A 22,547-nucleotide genomic window follows, 5' to 3' on the forward strand; every position below is an offset into this window, starting at 1 on the left:
TGTTACTGTGAATTAGAATTCATATAGACAATGAGGGAAGTTAATTATAATACCAGTACTATATAAAAAAAAAAAAAAACTGTTTGAGTCTAAGATTTGGGTTGAGGCTGTATAGATTGGTAGATATTCCCTATCAAATAAAAATTCTGCATTTTATTAATGTTCTAGAGAATATAAATATACTTGGTAAGCCTCTTGAGTTTATGTAGACCAGTGAGGTTATCTCTCTAATTGGCTAATATCAATAATAATTTTATTAGGTCACACATCTATATGAACCCTTGTTAGACCTGTGTATTTGAACTTGTCAGTCAAGCATTTGAAATAAAAGGTATGTGTTCCCATTCACCAGCACACTGATTGATTTAATAAATCAGTTATTATGTACATATCATGTGGTTTTAAAGTTACTAAAACTAATATTTCCCTAACTAGGCCCAATCTATTTTTCATCTATATATCCCACTGATGTGTGGGTAGTATTCAAGTATCCTGAACGCCTATTTGTTAATTCATTTGACATTCTATCAATTTTTATCAAGCATTCGAGGTATGTCATATGAAGTTTCCTTGACATGTTCTGATGTTCTCATTCTTTTTCTTCTTTTTCTTTCTTTTCTCTTCTGTGTATAATCATTAACCTTTGTAACTCATTGTCAACTTATTTGAAAGTACTTTACTGTAGTAAGTGCTCCCGATTGGTGTAGGTTTGCACTTTATTATCCAGCTCTGTTTTTGCATGTTCCTGTACCTTTTTCATCTATTGACATGTTCCCATTTTTTATTCTTTTATTTCATTATTTTTGTATTTTTTATATTTGTATAATTAGTGGAATATTCTGATAAATTATTTTACGCTTATAGATATACCCCTGATGAAGTCTTTGAGCAAGACGAAACGCGTTGGGTTTTTCTATTTGTTACACCAATCTCCAAACTTGCTATAAGGAGAAGGAGGAGTCTGTAAAAGTTATTCTACTTGTCCTCTGTATAATTGTTTGGTGTCATTTGTTAAGGATGGATACTTAATTCTCTGTACCATTGCTTGTGTTTTTATGTTTTAATAAATTTTATATGGAACATGTTAATGTGATTTTTATGCTCTAAAATATTGAGCAAACATATACTTATACATGTCTAGAGATTCCTGCTGAATCCTATTTATTATTGGGAGGAAGTATATCCCAAGGGCGCCTATTCCTCTATTGTTACATATTTCTATTTTTAGTCCCTCCTAACAGGGGTCTTAGCTGAATTTGGGCAGCCATATCTATATTCCCCATTTTCTTGTTGTGTAAAATCGCAGAGGGAGAGTATTTGTTTTTATATATATATATATATATATATATGTGTGTGTGAAATTTATTAACAAACACATTCTTAAGAACAGCTAGTGAATTGTTTTCTGCTGTATTATTTTTTCCTTCTTGGTATATATAACTGATAACTGGATTTCCTCATTGCTATGTTTGTTTGTTTGTTTGTCTTTGTATAAATTATGTGTATTTGAAACCATTTGATCACCCATGTAACATGCTTTACCATGTATCACCCTTTTTAAAGTTATTCCCCTGAAGAAGTTCATCTATATGGACAAAACGCATTGGATATTGAGTGCCATTGTCCATGTTCTAACTGAGTAGATCCTACCTCAAGTTCACACCCGTAAGGGTGCTGGCGGGAATCAGTACTAATGGGGTCATTCCAAGTTGATTGCTCGCTGCCGTTTTTCATAGCGCTGCAAACAGGTTACTACTGCGCATGCGTATGCACCGCAATGCGCAGGCATGTCAAGGGAGTACAAAGCAGATCGTTGCTGGGTAATGGATTTAACGAAGAATCCATTCGCACAGCCAATCACAAGGAGATTAACAGGAAGAGGGCGTTTGTGGGTGGCAACTGACCATTTTCAGGGAGTCTTTGGAAAAACACAGGCATGTCCTAGTGTTTGCAGGGCGAGTGTCTGACGTCAATTCCGGGGCCAAAAAGACTGAAGTGATCGCAAGGGCTGAGTAAGTTCAGAGCTACTCAGAAACTGCAAAAAACATTTTCGTCCCGCTCGTCTGCTAAAAGTAGCTAGCGAGCGATCAGCTCGGAATGACCCCCTATATCCCTTATTAGCAACATTGGATTCTCTGACACCATTTTTTATGCTGCAAGCAAATTGGGTTGAAGAGCTGGTAGAAAATTTAGAAACACGCCAGTATCTCACTATGCTAAATTTAACAAAAGAGTACTGGCAAATTCCTCTGACTGAAGCTGCCAAAGCAAAGACAACCTACTTCACCCCAGAGCACTGGCGCACGAGTACCCAGAAACCCCCCCACCTGACAGTCCGATATTTTTTTTAGAGAGATGGAGACCGCTCTGTCACAGTCTCTTCAATGATACACTCAGCCGCGATCGGAGCTGCCCGCACAGAGAGCACCGCGTAGCAGAGATTTCTGTGCTTTGAAATGCACCGCAGATAAGCTCAAGAGAGCCGCAGGCTGCAGCTGGAGTGTCAGGTACTTAGCTGCAATGTGTTCCGAAATGTACACAGCTGGCTCAACACGGGGGATGACTTTTACACTCTGTGTCCCCAGTCCATGCTCTGCCTCCACATTCTCACATTCTCCCTGAATTAATTAGCTGCTAGACGGGACTTCAAAGGGCAGGCTCTCCGGCACAGATTGAGAATTCCTTGCAGAGAGGCAGCGCTGACATCAGGTTACCTGCTCCTCCTGTTCTATATTTTCTATATACTCTATATCTGACACACAGTATGTATATATATATATATATATATATATACATATGTATATATAGAAAAGGAAAATGAAGAACAGGCACTCATATAGGTATTAAGCGTAACCAGATGAGGAAATTTTAGCATGCACATCAAAAAACTGTTGTCTTCTATTGCTCACAGCCTGGGGAGTCAGAAAACTTCCAAGAAGACGACGCGTCACGGTGAGTCTTATATCATCCAAAGCTCAGAGTGTGGTAGAGTCAGCTCACAGCACAGAAGTTCTAAACATAAGCAAAAAATGCGCCTCTCATAGTGCAATATTGTTGTTACAATGCCGGACCATAAACCAATTTTATAGGTAATGAGTGTACCAGAAAGTAGAAGTATAACAGCACGTCACAGGTGGTCTTTATCCTCCAAAACTCAATATGTGGTTGGATAGGCCACTGGGGAGCCCAGCTGCACCTACACAACGGCTGAAAGTCTCACGCAAAGCTTATACTGCACAGGATTATGGTGTTCTCTCTACAGGGCATTGCTGTTAGTAATGTACTACATTATCATGCATGCACTAGCAGTATTTACTATATATACCTTGAAACCCCCCTTTACAAATCCTGCATTTGCCCCTGCAGAGCATTGTTCCAGTATATAGTGCTGACATTTGGTTTCATGCCCCTGCAACTTTCCAGAGATCTATGAATAAAGGTAGCAGAGAAATTGTAGCGATTAGCTCAGCTGTGGCTTACAACAGACTATAAAATCTGGTCTGGATTCCATCAGACCCAAGGGCGTGAGAGGGGCCCACCTTCCCTGTCAAAATTACATATGTTGTACAATATACATTTCTCTTACGTCCTAGAGGATGCTGGGGTCCATATTCATACCATGGGGTATAGACGGGTCCACCAGGAGCCATTGGCACTTTAAGAGTTTTACAGTGTGGGCTGGCTCCTCCCTCTGTGCCCCTCCTACCAGACCCAGTTTAGAAAATGTCCACGGAGGAGCCGGTCACAGCTAAGGGAGCTCCATAGGAGTTCTTTTAGTTTTATTATTTTATTAGAGTATAGGCACAGGGAGGCTGCTGGAAACAGCCTCCCTGCTTAGTGGGACTAAGAGGGGGAGTAGTGTCTGCCCAGCAGGGTCTGAGCCACTTACTCTGCTGACAGGACACTGAGCTCCTGAGGGGATAGAACGATCGTCGCCACGGAGTTGTGCGCCTTCCCACTTAAGGACGGGCTGTTTTCTGGAAGCTCTCCATATTTCTAGCTTGTGTGTGTAGCTGAGGCATTTAAAAGTAGTGACTCTGGGACGGGAGTCATTAGGGCGTGGAGGAGGGCCTATCCTATGGACCCGTTCAATCACCATATCTTTGGATAGGTCAGGTATGCCCAGCAGTTGTGGCAAGGTGTGTGCAACAAATTGCTCCAGTAAGTGAAACATAATCGTTTCAGGGAGCCCCACCACCCTTATATTGTTACGCCTTGAGCGATTTTCGATTTCCTCCATTTCATTGCTAATGGAATAATTCTCCTTCTCCAGCCTTTTAACTTCACATTGCAAATCAGCTAGATTATGTGCCACCGAACCTATTCTGTTTTCAGCAGTGGTAATCCTGGTAGACAAGTGGTGCATCTGAGTGGTAATGTCACTTACTGCTTTAGTGAGTAGCTGCCCCATCGCGGAGGTAATGGTGTCCACCAGGTCCCCATAAAGCAGCGGGCTGTACCGGGGGCGCTGGGAGGGCAAACCAGCAGTGTACAGTGCCTCAGTGATCGTTTTCTTGGAAGCCGGCATGGTGGCACGTGACTCTTCCTCCGGCGCCATTACAGGGTCCGTGTCTCATTTGATCTGGCGTAGCGCCTGCTGCTGCGAGCGCGGTGGCTGCAAGGATGTGACATACTTGTCCATCGTGGAAGAGCAGCTGTGGGTGTGGGAGAGCTTTGGAGGTTATAGTAGCCATGAAAAGGGTCAGAGAAGCCGGGCACAGAGCGGAACTGTGAGCCTGTGCTGCTCACTCCATGCACCCGGAACCAGAAGTCTCAACTGGGCTCTTTCTTAACATAGCTCTCAAGATTAATATCACTCCCAAGTGGCTCTACTTTTTCCAAAACCTCCCAATGGTGGTCCCCTTTTCCCTTCTCTATAAAGTACAGCAGTTTGTCTTCCATTTTATCTGCAATGGCAGCTACCCAAGGTTATCCTACACAATTCTCAATTTACCTATCTCTAGAGGCAGTATAGGATCTAATAAAAAGATCTATTACCTAGCCATGCATTTTTCCCAAGTTACCTCCTCTTTCTCCCCTCCTGGGACCTCCTCTGGTATTCAGTCAAACTGCATTAACTCCCAGGATCTGTCCTCTTTATGGGAACTACAAAAAAACAAGGTCACCCCTCTTTCAGTTTATCTCTGACCCTTAAATTCATTTTGAAAGTTTGGACCCAGTATTCTGCCAAACTCTCTATTACCTCTCCTGTCTCCCCACTCACCCCTATATGAAATAATCCAGACTTCCTGCCAGGACTTAATAACAACTGCATGAGACCCTGGGTCTCAGACTCCCATAAATTCCCCACTGATTTCAGTTAGATATCCTTGTCTAAAGGCAAGATACTGTATATTGTTTATGGCATCCTTCCTGATGCGGCTCTCCCTGATTGAAATCCCCATGAAATGTCCTGGGAAACAGACCTTGGTCCCCCGCCTGATGAGGAAACCTTAAAAGACATGGGATTGGCTATTGACAAGTGCTTAATTTACATCCACCTTAAAGAAACATCACGTAAATTGTACTATCACTGGTATTATACCAAAGCAATTCTCTTACAGATATTTCCCTCTGCGTCGCCCCTCTGCTGGAGAAATTGTGGCCACTGCCCTACCCTAGCCTATGTCTGGTGGACTTGTCTGGTGCTTGATCATTTATGGGCAGAAGTCCATGCACTCCTGAATAGTTTATTAGAATCCCCAATACAAAAAGTTCTGTGGGTCTTCCAGACCTTTCTCAGCTTTCTGTCAAACTGGCCTAGCATGTATTAGGCGCTGCTAAAAGCCTAATAGTTTGTAACTGGAAGTGCCCTCTTACCCTCTTCCTCCATTCCAAATCTGGCATATGGCGACTGGGGAAAACATTACCTCTTACCTCCATGATAGAGGACACATGTTTGCTCAGGTTTGGGCCTTTGGCTCTCACATGAGGTTAACCCTTCCTCTCTGCTCCCCACATCAGGCTCTTTCAGCTGATGCATGTGTGATAAGACAGAACATCTCCTTCATTAATTCTCCTCAGGCTATTCTTGACATATGCTGTTCTTCTTATCAGTGGTGCAAGTATAATTTTTTTCTTAGTGGTACTGATAGTAAAAATGGGCATGGTCATGTGTCGCGAGGGGGCGTGGTCACACAAAACTAGGGGAGTGCTACATGACAATAGGGGCATGGCCACATTATGCCACACACCATAATGCCCCTTACACATTAAGCAAAACACCGTAATGCCCATTACACATTATGCCACACTTCGTAATGCTTATTATATTTTATGCCACACACCTTAATGCCCATTACACATTATACCAGACACCTTAATACCCATTACACATTATGCGACACACCATAATGCCCATTACACATTATGCCACACACCATAATGTCTTACATATTTTACCACATACCGTAATGCCTATTACATATTATGGAGTATATTTAATTATTGTCAAATCCTCTCCGACGAAGAGGATCTGACACCTTAGTATTCAATGTGTAGGCATTTCCGACAGGTTTTTGCCCGTTTTCGACAATGCTGATCCAACTTTTTTTAAAGTTGAATCGACATTGTTGAAAAGGGGCTAAAAAACTGTCGGAAACGCCCGCCAATTCGACAAAATACGTGGATCCACGTGTTTTCCGACAAGTTGGAAAAACGTCACTGGACTTGAATAGATCGAATCCAGATTCGACATAAAAAGTTGGAAAATTATGTTTTTCTGACTTGTCGGGAATTCATACACAGTTATGCCACTGACACCATTTTATGTCCCACACACAAAAATCCCTTTCATAAATTATGCCCCAGCAGTGGGCTATTTCTTAATGGTGCTCTATACCATTGAGTACCAACCTACTTTCAGCACTGCTTCTTATTTCCTTCACTGTTTTTCTACCACAGATGGCACCCTTTTTGTAATACCTATCTGTCAAGTGTCAGAATAAAATTTTCCATTTTATATCGGTCCTTTTCCCTTCCTCTATCCACTGCCTTTCTCCCTCCTTTTTCAAGTAATGTAACATTTCCCATTATCTATTGTCTGCATTATTTGCTTCTACTGTTCATGTTACATGTATAAAGGCTCACACATTTGGCCTATGCTTCTCTTGCTTTGCAACTACTTTTGTTCTCTTTTGTGAGCACTCAAAAAAATAAAAAAAAATAAAAAAAATATATGGATGGATTAGACCACTTCAAGGAAACACTCAGGCTTAGATTTATCAAGCTTGGAGAGAGTTAAAGTGGAGAGAGATATAGTTCCAGCCAATCAGTTCTGTCATTTTTCAAATACATCTTGTAAAATGACAGTTAGACACTGATTGGTTGGTACAGTACTTTAACTGTCTCCACTTTATCTCTCTCCAAGGTTTGATCCATACCCCCCCACTGTGAAATTAGTTTTTCTCTAACGTCCTAGTGGATGCTGGGGACTCCGTAAGGACCATGGGGAATAGACGGGCTCCGCAGGAGACTGGGCACTCTAAAGAAAGATTTAGTACTACCTGGTGTGCACTGGCTCCTCCCTCTATGCCCCTCCTCCAGACCTCAGTTAGAATCTGTGCCCGGCCAGAGCTGGGTGCTTTTAGTGAGCTCTCCTGAGCTTGCTAATAAGAAAGTATTTTAGTTTGGTTTTTTTATTTTCAGAGAGCTTCTGCTGGCAACAGACTCTCTGCTACGTGGGACTGAGGGGAGAGAAGCAAACCTACTAACTGCGGCTAGGTTGCGCTTCTTAGGCTACTGGACACCATTAGCTCCAGAGGGATTGAACACAGGACCTGACCTTGTCATCCGTTCCCGGAGCCGCGCCGCCGTCCCCCTCGCAGAGCCAGAAGTCAGAAGCCGGCAGAAGCAAGAAGACATCGAAATCGGCGGCAGAAGACTCCTGTCTTTACATGAGGTAGCGCACAGCACTGCAGCTGTGCGCCATTGCGCCCACACTACCCACACACTCCGGTCACTGTAGGGTGCAGGGCGCAAGGGGGGGCGCCCTGGGCAGCAATTAGGATACCTCTTGGCAAAAAGACACATATATACAGCTGGGCACTGTATATATGTACGAGCCCCCGCCATTTTATTACACAGACCCGGGACAGAAGCCCGCCGCTGAGGGGGCGGGGCCTTCTTCCTCAGCACTAACCAGCGCCATTTTCTCTTCACAGCTCCGCTGAGAGGAAGCTCCCCAGGCTCTCCCCTGCAGTATCAAGGTAGAAAAAGGGTAAAAAGAGAGGGGGGGCACATAAATTTAGGCGCAAATTATCATAAACAGCAGCTACTGGGTAAACACTAAGTTACTGTGTAATCCCTGGGTTATATAGCGCTGGGGTGTGTGCTGGCATACTCTCTCTCTGTCTCCCCAAAAGGCCTTGTGGGGTCCTGTCCTCAATTAGAGCATTCCCTGTGTGTGTGTGGTGTGTCGGTACGTTTGTGTCGACATGTTTGACGAGGACGGTTACGTGGAGGCAGAACAAGTGCAAGTGACTGTGGTGTCGCCGCCGACGGCGCCGACACCTGATTGGATGGATATGTGGAAGGTGTTAAATGATAACGTAAGCTCCTTGCATAAAAGGTTGGATAATCAGTCAGGGTCTCAACTCGTGTCTGATCCTGCAGCTCAGAGGCCGTCAGGGTCTCAAAAGCGCTCACTATCCCAGTTGGTTGACACAGATGTCGACACGGATTCTGACTCCAGTGTCGATGACGATGAGGCAAAGTTGCAGCCTAAAATGGCTAAAGCCTTCCGATACATGATTATAGCAATGAAGGATGTATTGCACATATCGGAGGAAAACCCTGTCCCTGACAAAAGGGTGTATATGTATGAGGAGAAAAAGCAAGAGGTGACTTTTCCCCCTTCACATGAGTTAAATGAATTATGTGAAAAAGCATGGGATTCCCCCGATAAGAAAGTGCTGATTTCCAAAAGGTTACTTATGGCGTACCCTTTCCCGCCAACGGACAGGATGCGCTGGGAATCCTCCCCTAGCGTAGATAAAGCTCTGACACGCTTATCTAAAAAGGTGGCCCTGCCGTCACAGGATACGGCCGCCCTAAAGGATCCTGCAGATAGGAAGTAGGAAAGTATCCTGAAGTTTGTTTATGCACACTCAGGTACTATACTGAGGCCGGCTATTGCGTCGGCCTGGATGTGTAGTGCTGTAGCAGCATGGACAGATAATCTGTCTGAGGAAATGGATACCTTAGACAAGGTTACCATTTTACTGACCCTGGGGCATATAAAAGACGCTGTCCTATATATGAGGGATGCCCAGAGGGACATTTGCCTACTGGGCTCTAGAATAAATGCAATGTCAATTTCTGCCAGAAGGGTCCTGTGGACTCGGCAATGGACAGGTGATGTCGACTCCAAAAAGCACATGGAGGTGTTACCTTACAAGGGTGAGGAATTGTTTGGGGACGGTCTCTCGGACCTAGTTTCCACAGCTACGGCTGGGAAGTCAAACTTTTTGCCATATATTCCCTCACAGCCTAAGAAAGCACCGTATTACCAAATGCAGTCATTTTGATCACAGAGAAGCAAGAAGGTCAGAGGTGCGTCCTTTCTGGCCAGAGGCAGGGGTAGAGGAAAGAAGCTGCACCATTCAGCTAGTTCCCAGGAACAGAAGTCCTCCCCGGCTTCCACTAAATCCACCGCATGACGCTGGGGCACCACAGGAGCAAGGAGCGGTGGGGGCGCGTCTCCGAAATTTCAGCCACCAGTGGGTTCGCTCACAGGTGGATCCCTGGGCTATACAGATTGTGTCTCAGGGATACAAGTTGGAATTCGAAGTGATGCCCCCTCACCGTTACCTCAAATTGGCCCTGCCAGCTTCCCCCATAGAAAGGGAAGTAGTGTTAGCGGCAATTCACAAGTTATATCTCCAGCAGGTGGTGGTAAAGGTTCCCCTCCTTCAACAAGTAAGAGGATACTATTCCACAATGTTGTGGTACCGAAACCGGATGGTTCGGTCAGACCCATATTGAATTTAAAATCCCTGAACATTTATCTGAAAAGATTCAAGTTCAAAATGGAATCGTTCAGAGCGGTCATTGCAAGCCTGGAAGGGGGGGATTTTATGGTGTCTCTGGACATCAAGGATGCGTACTTGCATGTCCCCATTTATCCACCTCATCAGGAGTACCTCAGGTTTGTGGTACAGGACTGTCATTACCAATTCCAGACGTTGCCGTTTGGCCTGTCCACGGCACCGAGAATATTTACAAAGGTGATGGCGGAAATGATGGTGCTCCTTCGGAAGCAAGGGGTTACGATTATCCCATACTTGGACGATCTCCTCATAAAGGCGAGGTCCAGGGAGCGGTTGCTGATCAGCGTAGCACTCTCTCAGGAAGTGTTGCAACAGCACGGCTGGATTCTGAATATTCCAAAGTCGCAGCTGATTCCTACGACGCGTCTGCCCTTCCTGGGCATGATTCTGGATACAAACCAGAAAAAGGTGTTTCTCCCGGAGGAGAAGGCTCAGGAGCTCGTGACTCTGGTCAGAGGCCTCCTAAAACCAAAACAGGTATCGGTGCATCACTGCACGCGAGTCCTGGGAAAGATGGTGGCGTCACACGAAGCCATTCCCTTCGGCAGGTTCCATGCGAGGATCTTTCAGTGGGATCTGTTGGACAAGTGGTCCGGATCGCATCTTCAGATGCATCGGCTGATCACCCTGTCCCCCAGCGCCAGGGTGTCTCTTCTGTGGTGGCTGCAAAGTGCTCACCTCCTCGAGAGCCGCAGGTTCGGCATACCGGACTGGGTCCTGGTGACCACGGATGCAAGCCTCCGAGGATGGGGGGCAGTCAATCAAGGAAGAAACTTCCAGGGGCTGTAGTCAAGTCAGGAGACTTGTCTGCACATCAATATCCTGGAACTAAGGGCCATATACAACGCCCTGAGTCAAGCGAAGCCTCTGCTTCGAAACCAACCAGTGCTGATTCAGTCAGACAACATCACGGCAGTGGCCCATGTGAACCGCCAGGGCGGCACAAGAAGCAGGGTGGCAATGGCAGAAGCCACCAGGATTCTTCGTTGGGCGGAGAATCACGTACTAGCACTGTCAGCAGTGTTCATTCCGGGAGTGGACAACTGGGAAGCAGACTTCCTCAGCAGGCACGACCTCCACCCGGGAGAGTGGGGACTTCATCAAGAAGTCTTCACGCAGATTGCAAATCGATGGGAACTGCCACAGGTGGACATGATGGCGTCCCATCTCAACAAAAAGCTAAAAAGATATTGCGCCAGGTCAAGGGACCCTCAGGCGATAGCTGTGGATGCACTAGTAACACCGTGGGTGTTCCAGTCGGTCTATGTGTTTCCTCCTCTTCCTCTCATACCAAAGGTGCTGAGAATTGTAAGAAAAAGAGGAGTGAGAACAATACTCATTGTTCCGGATTGGCCAAGAAGGACTTGGTACCCGGAATTGCAAGAAATGCTCACAGAGGACCCGTGGCCTCTGCCTCTCAGACGTCCTGTCTGTTACAACAAGGGCCCTGTCTGTTCCAAGACTTACCGCGGCTGCGTTTAACGGCATGGTGGTTGAATACCGGATCCTAGCGGAAAAAGGCATTCCGGATGAAGTTATTCCTACGCTGATAAAGGCTAGGATGTGACAGCAAAGCATTATCACCGTATATGGCGAAAATATGTTGTTTGGTGTGAGGCCAGGAAGGCCCCTACAGAGGAATTCCAGCTGGGTTGATTCCTGCACTTCCTACAGTCAGGAGTGACTATGGGCCTGAAATTAGGGTCCATAAAGGTCCAGATTTCGGCCCTATCCATTTTCTTCCAAAAAGAACTGGCTTCACTGCCTGAGGTTCAGACATTTGTTAAGGGAGTGCTGCATATTCAGCCCCCTTTTGTGCCACCAGTGGCACCTTGGGATCTTAACGTGGTGTTGAGTTTCCTAAAATCCCACTGGTGTGAGCCACTTAAGACTGTGGAGCTAAAGTATCTCACGTGGAAAGTGGTCATGCTGTTGGCCTTAGCGTCGGCTAGGCGTGTGTCAGAATTGGCGGCTTTGTCATGTAAAAGCCCCTATCTGGTTTTCCATATGGATAGGGCAGAATTGCGGACTCGTCCGCAATTTCTGCCAAAGGTGGTGTCATCCTTTCATTTGAACCAACCTATTGTGGTGCCTGCGGCTACTGGTGGCTTGGAGGATTCCAAGTTGCTTGACGTAGTCCGGGCTTTGAAGATTTATGTGGCCAGAACGGCTGGAGTCAGGAAGACTGACTCGCTGTTTGTCCTGTATGCATCCAACAAGCTGGGTGCTCCTGCTTCAAAGCAAACTATTGCTCGCTGGATCTGTGGCACGATTCAGCAGGCTCATTCTGCGGCTGGATTGCCGCATCCAAAATCAGTGAAAGCCCATTCCACAAGAAAGGTGGGCTCTTCTTGGGCGGCTGCCCGAGGGGTCTCGGCATTACAGCTTTGCCAAGCTGCTACTTGGTCGGGTTCAAACACATTTGCAAAGTTCTACAAGTTTGATACCCTGGCTGAGGAGGACCTTGAGTTTGCCCATTCGGTGCTGCAGAGTCATCCGCACTCTCCCGCCCGTTTGGGAGCTTTGGTATAATCCCCATGGTCCTTACGGAGTCCCCAGCATCCACTAGGACGTTAGAGAAAATAAGATTTTACTCACCGGTAAATCTATTTCTCGTAGTCCGTAGTGGATGCTGGGCGCCCGTCCCAAATGCGGACTTTCTGCAATACGTGTATATAGTTATTGCTTACTAAAGGGTTATGTTATGTGGCATCAGTTGAGTGATGCTTGTTTGTTGTTCATACTGTTAACTGGGTAAGTTTATCTCGAGTTATACGGTGTGATTGGTGTGGCTGGTATGAGTCTTACCCTGGATTCCAAAATCCTTTCCTTGTAATGTCAGCTCTTCCGGGCACAGATTCTAACTGAGGTCTGGAGTAGGGGCATAGAGGGAGGAGCCAGTGCACACCAGGTAGTACTAAATCTTTCTTTAGAGTGCCCAGTCTCCTGCGGAGCCCGTCTATTCCCCATGGTCCTTACGGAGTCCCCAGCATCCACTACGGACTACGAGAAATAGATTTACCGGTGAGTAAAATCTTATTATCTTCAGCAAGCTTGCATACTTAGCAGCATGACAGCCAACCAGAAGCAGTTTCTTACACATCTCAGCTAATCACAGAATGAGACCATACCTGACTGGTTGCTGATTATTAAGTTTTATTACTTTTCCTTTCTGTTAATATTGGTATACCCAAAAGCTAAAGACTGGTGGCGCCTTATTATTGAACCCCCAGGAAATATTAAATTATCATTTTTCTGTATACTGTTACTATTAACGCATATATGGGTTGTTTGTGTTAGAAATAAACACTTGAATAATATAAGTGGTTGTGCTATTGGTTTGTACAATAGGCATTTCTGTATAAAAATACACAAACTTGTTGACTTGTTTTTAGCATAGAGATAAGTGGAGAGAAATAAAGTATTAACCAATCAGCTTCTAATTGTTATGTTACAGGCTGTGTTTGAAATATGTCAGGAGTTGATTGGTTGGTGCTTAAAGGGGTATATTTACTAAAGTGCGAGTTTCAAGAAGTGGAGCTGTTGCCCATAGCAACCAATCATATTTTAGCTATTTTCTTCTAGAAGCTGCTTTATAAATAATTCATAGAATTTGATAGGTTGCTATGAGCAACATCTCCACTACTAAAAACTTGCACTTTAGTAAATATACCCCTATTTCTCTCCACGCTTTGTTAAATATCCTCCTAAATCTGTTACTTTTTATTACGTTGTTATGGATTACTGTATATGACATATTTTTTTATACTGATCCACAGTTATCATTAATTAATTTATTACATATAGATATTAGATATACACTTTCCTATCAAATTACATTCACTCTGTACAGTCCACACATATCCTCACAACATGTATTTTCATTCTTCACTTTCCCTTCCTCCTGACCCCGGTTCATAATTGCTGTGTGACCATATCATACAGCCCACCAAGAACCTTTGCAATCTGGTGGACAACTATGCAATAGATAACACTTATCCTTGTGTATCCATGCCTATTTCCCTATAGATTGTAAGCTTGTGAGCAGGGCCCTCCTACCTCTATGACTGTTTGTTATTAACCAGTTTTGTTATATCATTGTTATTTCCAATTGTAAAGCACAACGGAATTTATTGCATTATTTAAGAAACTGTTAATAAATAAATAATATACAGATAGATATATAATGATAGTTTTTATTTAGTCATCTATTTTGTATTTGTAACTTGAGGTGAGTACCAGAACCTTTTTTTACCGATGACTGATAGATTTTTCTTTAAAGGAAAAGAAAACAACGTTTTACCTACTCAATGCTATTTTTGTTTGAAATGTCAGCTACTGTACATTGGGCTGAAACACCTTGTTTACCAGCAAATGACCATGCTGCAGCATACAAGCCAACAGTCTCGCTCAGCAAGTTTTACAAGCCAGTCACCTGCACTATACCTGCAGTGTAATGCTGAGTTTCTTCAGATATCTCAATTACGGCTTTTTAGCTGGGTGAAATGCCAAGTAATACAAGTTTTCTCTAGCTGCAGCTATTACTTCCACACCTATATATACAGTATAAATGCGATAGCACTCACACTTACTTACTGGCTGACTGACTGACTCATCATTAATTCTCTTACTTCCTGATATGTTAGGAAGCTGAAATTTAACATAGGTATTCTTCAGTTGGGAAATAGGAAAATTACGTAATTAGAATTTTAATAAACCTCCCCTAAAGGGATGAAAAGGGGGTTGACATAATAACGTCATTACCAGTGTGTGGCTTGCGTTGCATGAACAATAACGTCCAAATGGACAATAGGATAAAAATTTGTGTTGCACCTCCAGTGTGTAGAATTTAATTAACTACAAAAATGGTCCTGACACTTTTTACCATATCTGCTACGGGTGCTCCTCAGGTAACGCCAAGAACCATGGATTAATATTTACTTAGATTAAGACGTCTCAAATTAACAACTCTATAGATTTACCAGATTATTAACACTCATTTATATTTACAACCGTGAAAATCAGAAACTCCCGTGCGAAGAACGAGTAGAACAGCTAGTTCTAATATTTTTTGATATGACATAAAGGAGCATACACTGTATTTAATAATTAAGGGGACTTGGTCACGATTAATATAATATCTTATCACCACTTAACGTGGCAATAAGATATTAAGTATCTGATGGTATCCCGTCCTGTAATGTGTAAAAGTAATGTGATCATTCTACTTCCAGGTTAAGGATCCACACAAGCTACTGTGCATGAGCCAGGGTATACGTTGAGGGGATCTGTAATATTTGCTGGTATTCCACAAATATTATTTGCCTACTCTCTCAAGTATGTTTTGGATGTTTCTGAATTTTGGAGAGTGAGTTTGATGATGCAATTTGCAGTAAATAACATCAATATGGCCACGCCACAAAAAGTTTTACAAAGTTAACATCCCCACTATAAAGTAAAAAGTAAAATACAGTTTTCCTAACACATTTGATAAAAATTCTGCATAGACCTAATGGGACCTGATATGAACTTTCTTGCACCACAAATGATTTTATACCTGAAGAGAATGCATCATTCAGAAACGTAAACAGAAGTCTGACTCTTTATCAACTTGCCGAGTTTTGGGGTCAATCCTGTAGAACATATCCAGATATTTCTTTGCATCAAAATTATTGTCATACACAGGATCTTCAGATGAGGATACAATCGCCATGGTTTACTTTAGCAACCTGTAAATAAATGGTAAAAATAGATCAACACACCAAAATGTTATGTAGAAGAGACTGCAATGCTAATGTGTAACCTAACAATGTGTTTTTAACTCATATGGAGAATGTCATTTTCAGAACCTACACCAATGTCTTGTCTGCTCTTGTTAGCTGTACGCGTCTGAGTGGAATGTTAAGCAAGAAAAAAATAGCAACCCCTAAAAAAATCTATACAGTGTATACATCCAGATTGGCGTATCTTGTATATCATTTGCCTGTCATAGGAAATAAAATACAAAGTTATTGTAATTCTTAAGCTTTACGCATTATAAGGTCAGTAGTACACATTGCATTGGATGAACACCGATATCCTCACCTCACTGTGATGTTCAGTTTACGGTATTCAGCTTGTGAATTGTTAAGGAAATTCTAAGCTTAGATATTTGTACACTGAAACCTAATGCTGTGTGTTGAAAGAACCCGCCCTTTTTACAGAAGTGTAATTGTGGTGTTTATTAACCCTTTTAGTGCTGAAGACTTCATAGGTACAGGCACAACATTTTTGTGTATGGAATTCAGCATCTTTAAAAAAAAAAAAAAACTGCCAGAATATTGTTTTATACTATTAGAACATTTACATTACCTACCTATATAGGAGAAAGAAGATTGCAGGTGCACACTCTAAGCACTAAGAATGCTGACAGTCATCAAAATCATTTTGATAAACTCTTACAATTATATTAGTCTTACAATTAACATGTAAAAATGAAGATCTTAGCACGTTTGTCCATAAACATCACTAAGTGCTTAGGGGGTGTAATGTGCTTAGAGGGTGTAACCGTGTAATTCAGATGTGGAGTGCTTTGTCCGTTGCAATGTATCTATTATCAGTACTTTGCGTATGTGCAGATCCCTGTTCTGCACATGCATGAATGGGTCCTGCGATGACAGACACACTACAGCATCAGACTATCAGTGACTGACAAATGCCATTTGGGTCAGGGTGGGGTGGCGCAGTGATGGCCTCCCTTTCCCCAAACGGAAGTGTGTCATCACTGTTGCAGGGGAGGGAAGAGGCCAGCATCTCCATCAGAGGACAGAGATTTCCTTGCCTCTGAGTAGTAGCTTCTGTGGCCGGCTTGAGCGACCTCATGGCTCATACAGCCGGACAATGGTGTCGTAGATGATCTTATTCTGTGTCATAGGATGCAGCTCTGATCAGTAATGCGTGCAGAAGGCATCATACCCTCTGCTGCATTACTATATTAATGCTATCGCTGCTGCTTCTATGTAACCAGCAACGATAGCTCCTCCATCCACATCTGAATGAGGGAAGGAGTGTGCACCTGCATTCTTCTTTCTCATGCATGGTACTACAAGTCTCAGCATATTAGCACCTCTTATTATGTTTAAAATTAGGGTGTGCAGTCTAAGAACACCACCAGTACCTACCTATATGAAAAATAGACCTATAACTGCCATATACATTTAATATGTAGCAAGCATATACAGTAACTTAACCATTTAATAATTGTGTATTATGTCTACTACTCACAAGGGAGCAAATTGATGAATAATGTGAATTTTCCCACATTAATTATTATTTCTTGTCACTGCAAATATAGCAACAATAAGAAATTATTTTAGTGTAGCATTTATTAACTGTCTCTTGAAATAGTAATATAAACTAAAGCAGTAAATAGTTCTCTATGGGGACAGCTACAGTATGTAACACGCTCCAAAAACCTAATCTTAAAACTTGCTTTAATTAATTAATGCCATCTTCATATGGTGTTGACCTGCTTATCTCAGTGAAGTAGCCTGGCTGGAGAGTAATCTTGTCCCTGGTGGGATGGGGTTGGGATTGTTTTGCTGGCATTGGGGATACCGGAGGTCAGATTACAGAACGTGGCATCCTGATAATCAGAATCCCGACAAGTGAAAGTAAGTATACTAACTTTCCCCCAATGGCCCCTAAACCCTAACCCCACCACCCACTCCGCAGCCTAAAGCTAACCCTTACCTTGCAGTCTAAACATAACCCCCCCCCCCACCCCACCCCCCTCCGCAGCTTACCTGTCAGAGTTCCCAGCAGACACTTGTTCAGGATCCCGGCAGCTGGGATTCCGGCACTGGCTTTGTGACTAGAGATGAGCGCCTGAAATTTTTCGGGTTTTGTGTTTTGGTTTTGGGTTCGGTTCCGCGGCCGTGTTTTGGGTTCGAACGCGTTTTGGCAAAACCTCACCGAATTTTTTTTGTCGGATTCGGGTGTGTTTTGGATTCGGGTGTTTTTTTCAAAAAACACTAAAAAACAGCTTAAATCATAGAATTTGGGGGTCATTTTGATCCCAAAGTATTATTAACCTCAAAAACCATAATTTACACTCATTTTCAGTCTATTCTGAATACCTCACACCTCACAATATTATTTTTAGTCCTAAAATTTGCACCGAGGTCGCTGTGTGAGTAAGATAAGCGACCCTAGTGGCCGACACAAACACCGGGCCCATCTAGGAGTGGCACTGCAGTGTCACGCAGGATGTCCCTTCCAAAAAACCCTCCCCAAACAGCACATGACGCAAAGAAAAAAAGAGGCGCAATGAGGTAGCTGTGTGAGTAAGATTAGCGACCCTAGTGGCCGACACAAACACCGGGCCCATCTAGGAGTGGCCCTGCAGTGTCACGCAGGATGGCCCTTCCAAAAAACCCTCCCCAAACAGCACATGACGCAAAGAAAAAAAGAGGCGCAATGAGGTAGCTGTGTGAGTAAGATTAGCGACCCTAGTGGCCGACACAAACACCGGGCCCATCTAGGAGTGGCACTGCAGTGTCACGCAGGATGTCCCTTCCAAAAAACCCTCCCCAAACAGCACATGACGCAAAGAAAAAAAGAGGCGCAATGAGGTAGCTGTGTGAGTAAGATTAGCGACCCTAGTGGCCGACACAAACACCGGGCCCATCTAGGAGTGGCACTGCAGTGTCACGCAGGATGTCCCTTCCAAAAAACCCTCCCCAAACAGCACATGACGCAAAGAAAAAAAGAGGCGCAATGAGGTAGCTGACTGTGTGAGTAAGATTAGCGACCCTAGTGGCCGACACAAACACCGGGCCCATCTAGGAGTGGCACTGCAGTGTCACGCAGGATGTCCCTTCCAAAAAACCCTCCCCAATCAGCACATGATGCAAAGAAAAAGAAAAGAAAAAAGAGGTGCAAGATGGAATTGTCCTTGGGCCCTCCCACCCACCCTTATGTTGTATAAACAAAACAGGACATGCACACTTTAACCAACCCATCATTTCAGTGACAGGGTCTGCCACACGACTGTGACTGATATGACGGGTTGGTTTGGACCCCCCCCAAAAAAGAAGCAATTAATCTCTCCTTGCACAAACTGGCTCTACAGAGGCAAGATGTCCACCTCATCTTCACCCTCCGATATATCACCGTGTACATCCCCCTCCTCACAGATTATCAATTCGTCCCCACTGGAATCCACCATCTCAGCTCCCTGTGTACTTTGTGGAGGCAATTGCTGCTGGTCAATGTCTCCGCGGAGGAATTGATTATAATTCATTTTAATGAACATCATCTTCTCCACATTTTCTGGATGTAACCTCGTACGCCGATTGCTGACAAGGTGAGCGGCGGCACTAAACACTCTTTCGGAGTACACACTTGTGGGAGGGCAACTTAGGTAGAATAAAGCCAGTTTGTGCAAGGGCCTCCAAATTGCCTCTTTTTCCTGCCAGTATAAGTACGGACTGTGTGACGTGCCTACTTGGATGCGGTCACTCATATAATCCTCCACCATTCTATCAATGTTGAGAGAATCATATGCAGTGACAGTAGACGACATGTCCGTAATCGTTGTCAGGTCCTTCAGTCCGGACCAGATGTCAGCATCAGCAGTCACTCCAGACTGCCCTGCATCACCGCCAGCGGGTGGGCTCGGAATTCTGAGCCTTTTCCTCGCACCCCCAGTTGCGGGAGAATGTGAAGGAGGAGATGTTGACAGGTCGCGTTCCACTTGACTTGACAATTTTGTCACCAGCAGGTCTTTCAACCCCAGCAGACTTGTGTCTGCCGGAAAGAGAGATCCAAGGTAGGCTTTAAATCTAGGATCGAGCACGGTGGCCAAAATGTAGTGCTCTGATTTCAACAGATTGACCACCCATGAATCCTTGTTAAGCGAATTAAGGGCTGCATCCACAAGTCCCACATGCCTAGCGGAATCGCTCCCTTTTAGCTCCTTCTTCAATGCCTCCAGCTTCTTCTGCAAAAGCCTGATGAGGGGAATGACCTGACTCAGGCTGGCAGTGTCTGAACTGACTTCACGTGTGGCAAGTTCAAAGGGCATCAGAACCTTGCACAACGTTGAAATCATTCTCCACTGCACTTGAGACAGGTGCATTCCACCGCCTATATCGTGCTCAATTGTATAGGCTTGAATGGCCTTTTGCTGCTCCTCCAACCTCTGAAGCATATAGAGGGTTGAATTCCACCTCGTTACCACTTCTTGCTTCAGATGATGGCAGGGCAGGTTCAGTAGTTTTTGGTGGTGCTCCAGTCTTCTGTACGTGGTGCCTGTACGCCGAAAGTGTCCCGCAATTTTTCTGGCCACCGACAGCATCTCTTGCACGCCCCTGTCGTTTTTTAAAAAATTCTGCACCACCAAATTCAAGGTATGTGCAAAACATGGGACGTGCTGGAATTTGCCCATATTTAATGCACACACAATATTGCTGGCGTTGTCCAATGCCACAAATCCACAGGAGAGTCCAATTGGGGTAAGCCATTCCGCGATGATCTTCCTCAGTTGCCGTAAGAGGTTTTCAGCTGTGTGCGTATTCTGGAAAGCGGTGATACAAAGCGTAGCCTGCCTAGGAAAGAGTTGGCGTTTGCGAGATGCTGCTACTGGTGCCGCCGCTGCTGTTCTTGCGGCGGGAGTCCATACATCTACCCAGTGGGCTGTCACAGTCATATAGTCCTGACCCTGCCCTGCTCCACTTGTCCACATGTCCGTGGTTAAGTGGACATTGGGTACAACTGCATTTTTTAGGACACTGGTGAGTCTTTTTCTGACGTCCGTGTACATTCTCGGTATCGCCTGCCTAGAGAAGTGGAACCTAGATGGTATTTGGTAACGGGGGCACACTGCCTCAATAAATTGTCTAGTTCCCTGTGAACTAACGGCGGATACCGGACGCACGTCTAACACCAACATAGTTGTCAAGGCCTCAGTTATCCGCTTTGCAGTAGGATGACTGCTGTGATATTTCATCTTCCTCGCAAAGGACTGTTGAACAGTCAATTGCTTACTGGAAGTAGTACAAGTGGGCTTACGACTTCCCCTCTGGGATGACCATCGACTCCCAGCGGCAACAACAGCAGCGCCAGCAGCAGTAGGCGTTACACGCAAGGATGCATCGGAGGAATCCCAGGCAGGAGAGGACTCGTCAGAATTGCCAGTGACATGGCCTGCAGGACTATTGGCATTCCTGGGGAAGGAGGAAATTGACACTGAGGGAGTTGGTGGGGTGGTTTGCGTGAGCTTGGTTACAAGAGGAAGGGATTTACTGGTCAGTGGACTGCTTCCGCTGTCACCCAAAGTTTTTGAACTTGTCACTGACTTATTATGAATGCGCTGCAGGTGACGTATAAGGGAGGATGTTCCGAGGTGGTTAACGTCCTTACCCCTACTTATTACAGCTTGACAAAGGGAACACACGGCTTGACACCTGTTGTCCGCATTTCTGGTGAAATACCTCCACACCAAAGAGCTGATTTTTTTGGTATTTTCACCTGGCATGTCAACGGCCATATTCCTCCCACGGACAACAGGTGTCTCCCCGGGTGCCTGACTTAAACAAACCACCTCACCATCAGAATCCTCCTGGTCAATTTCCTCCCCAGCGCCAGCAACACCCATATCCTCCTCATCCTGGTGTACTTCAACACTGACATCTTCAATCTGACTATCAGGAACTGGACTGCGGGTGCTCCTTCCAGCACTTGCAGGGGGCGTGCAAATGGTGGAAGGCGCATGCTCTTCACGTCCAGTGTTGGGAAGGTCAGGCATCGCAACCGACACAATTGGACTCTCCTTGTGGATTTGGGATTTCGAAGAATGCACAGTTCTTTGCTGTGCTGCTTTTGCCAGCTTGAGTCTTTTCATTTTTCTAGCGAGAGGCTGAGTGCTTCCATCCTCATGTGAAGCTGAACCACTAGCCATGAACATAGGCCAGGGCCTCAGCCGTTCCTTGCCACTCCGTGTGGTAAATGGCATATTGGCAAGTTTACGCTTCTCCTCCGACAATTTTATTTTAGGTTTTGGAGTCCTTTTTTTTCTGATATTTGGTGTTTTGGATTTGACATGCTCTGTACTATGACATTGGGCATCGGCCTTGGCAGACGACGTTGCTGGCATTTCATCGTCTCGGCCATGACTAGTGGCAGCAGCTTCAGCACGAGGTGGAAGTGGATCTTGATCTTTCCCTAATTTTGGAACCTCAACATTTTTGTTCTCCATATTTTAATAGGCACAACTAAAAGGCACCTCAGGTAAACAATGGAGATGGATACTAGTATACAATTATGGACTGCCTGCCGACTGCAGACACAGAGGTAGCCACAGCCGTGAACTACTGTACTGTACTGTGTCTGCAGCTAATATAGACTGGTTGATAAAGAGAAGATGTCTATGTAACTATGTATGTATAAAGAAGACTGAAAAAAATCCACGGTTAGGTGGTATACAATTATGGACGGACTGCCTGCCGAGTGCAGACA

The 22,547-nt window shown here is 44.5% G+C and overlaps 1 long non-coding RNA gene across 1 annotated transcript; it reads left to right on the forward strand.

Moving 5' to 3' along the window:
- The first annotated feature begins 117 nt into the window (after nt 1-117).
- LOC134965481 (uncharacterized) lies at nt 118-1,183 on the forward strand. Its single transcript, XR_010188390.1, has 3 exons — nt 118-331; nt 436-550; nt 865-1,183. It is a non-coding gene; the product is annotated as an uncharacterized LOC134965481 (long non-coding RNA).
- Nucleotides 1,184-22,547: the final 21,364 nt, after the last annotated feature.

Source organism: Pseudophryne corroboree, chromosome 10, assembly GCF_028390025.1.
Source record: "Pseudophryne corroboree isolate aPseCor3 chromosome 10, aPseCor3.hap2, whole genome shotgun sequence".
Classification (NCBI taxonomy): domain Eukaryota; kingdom Metazoa; phylum Chordata; class Amphibia; order Anura; family Myobatrachidae; genus Pseudophryne; species Pseudophryne corroboree.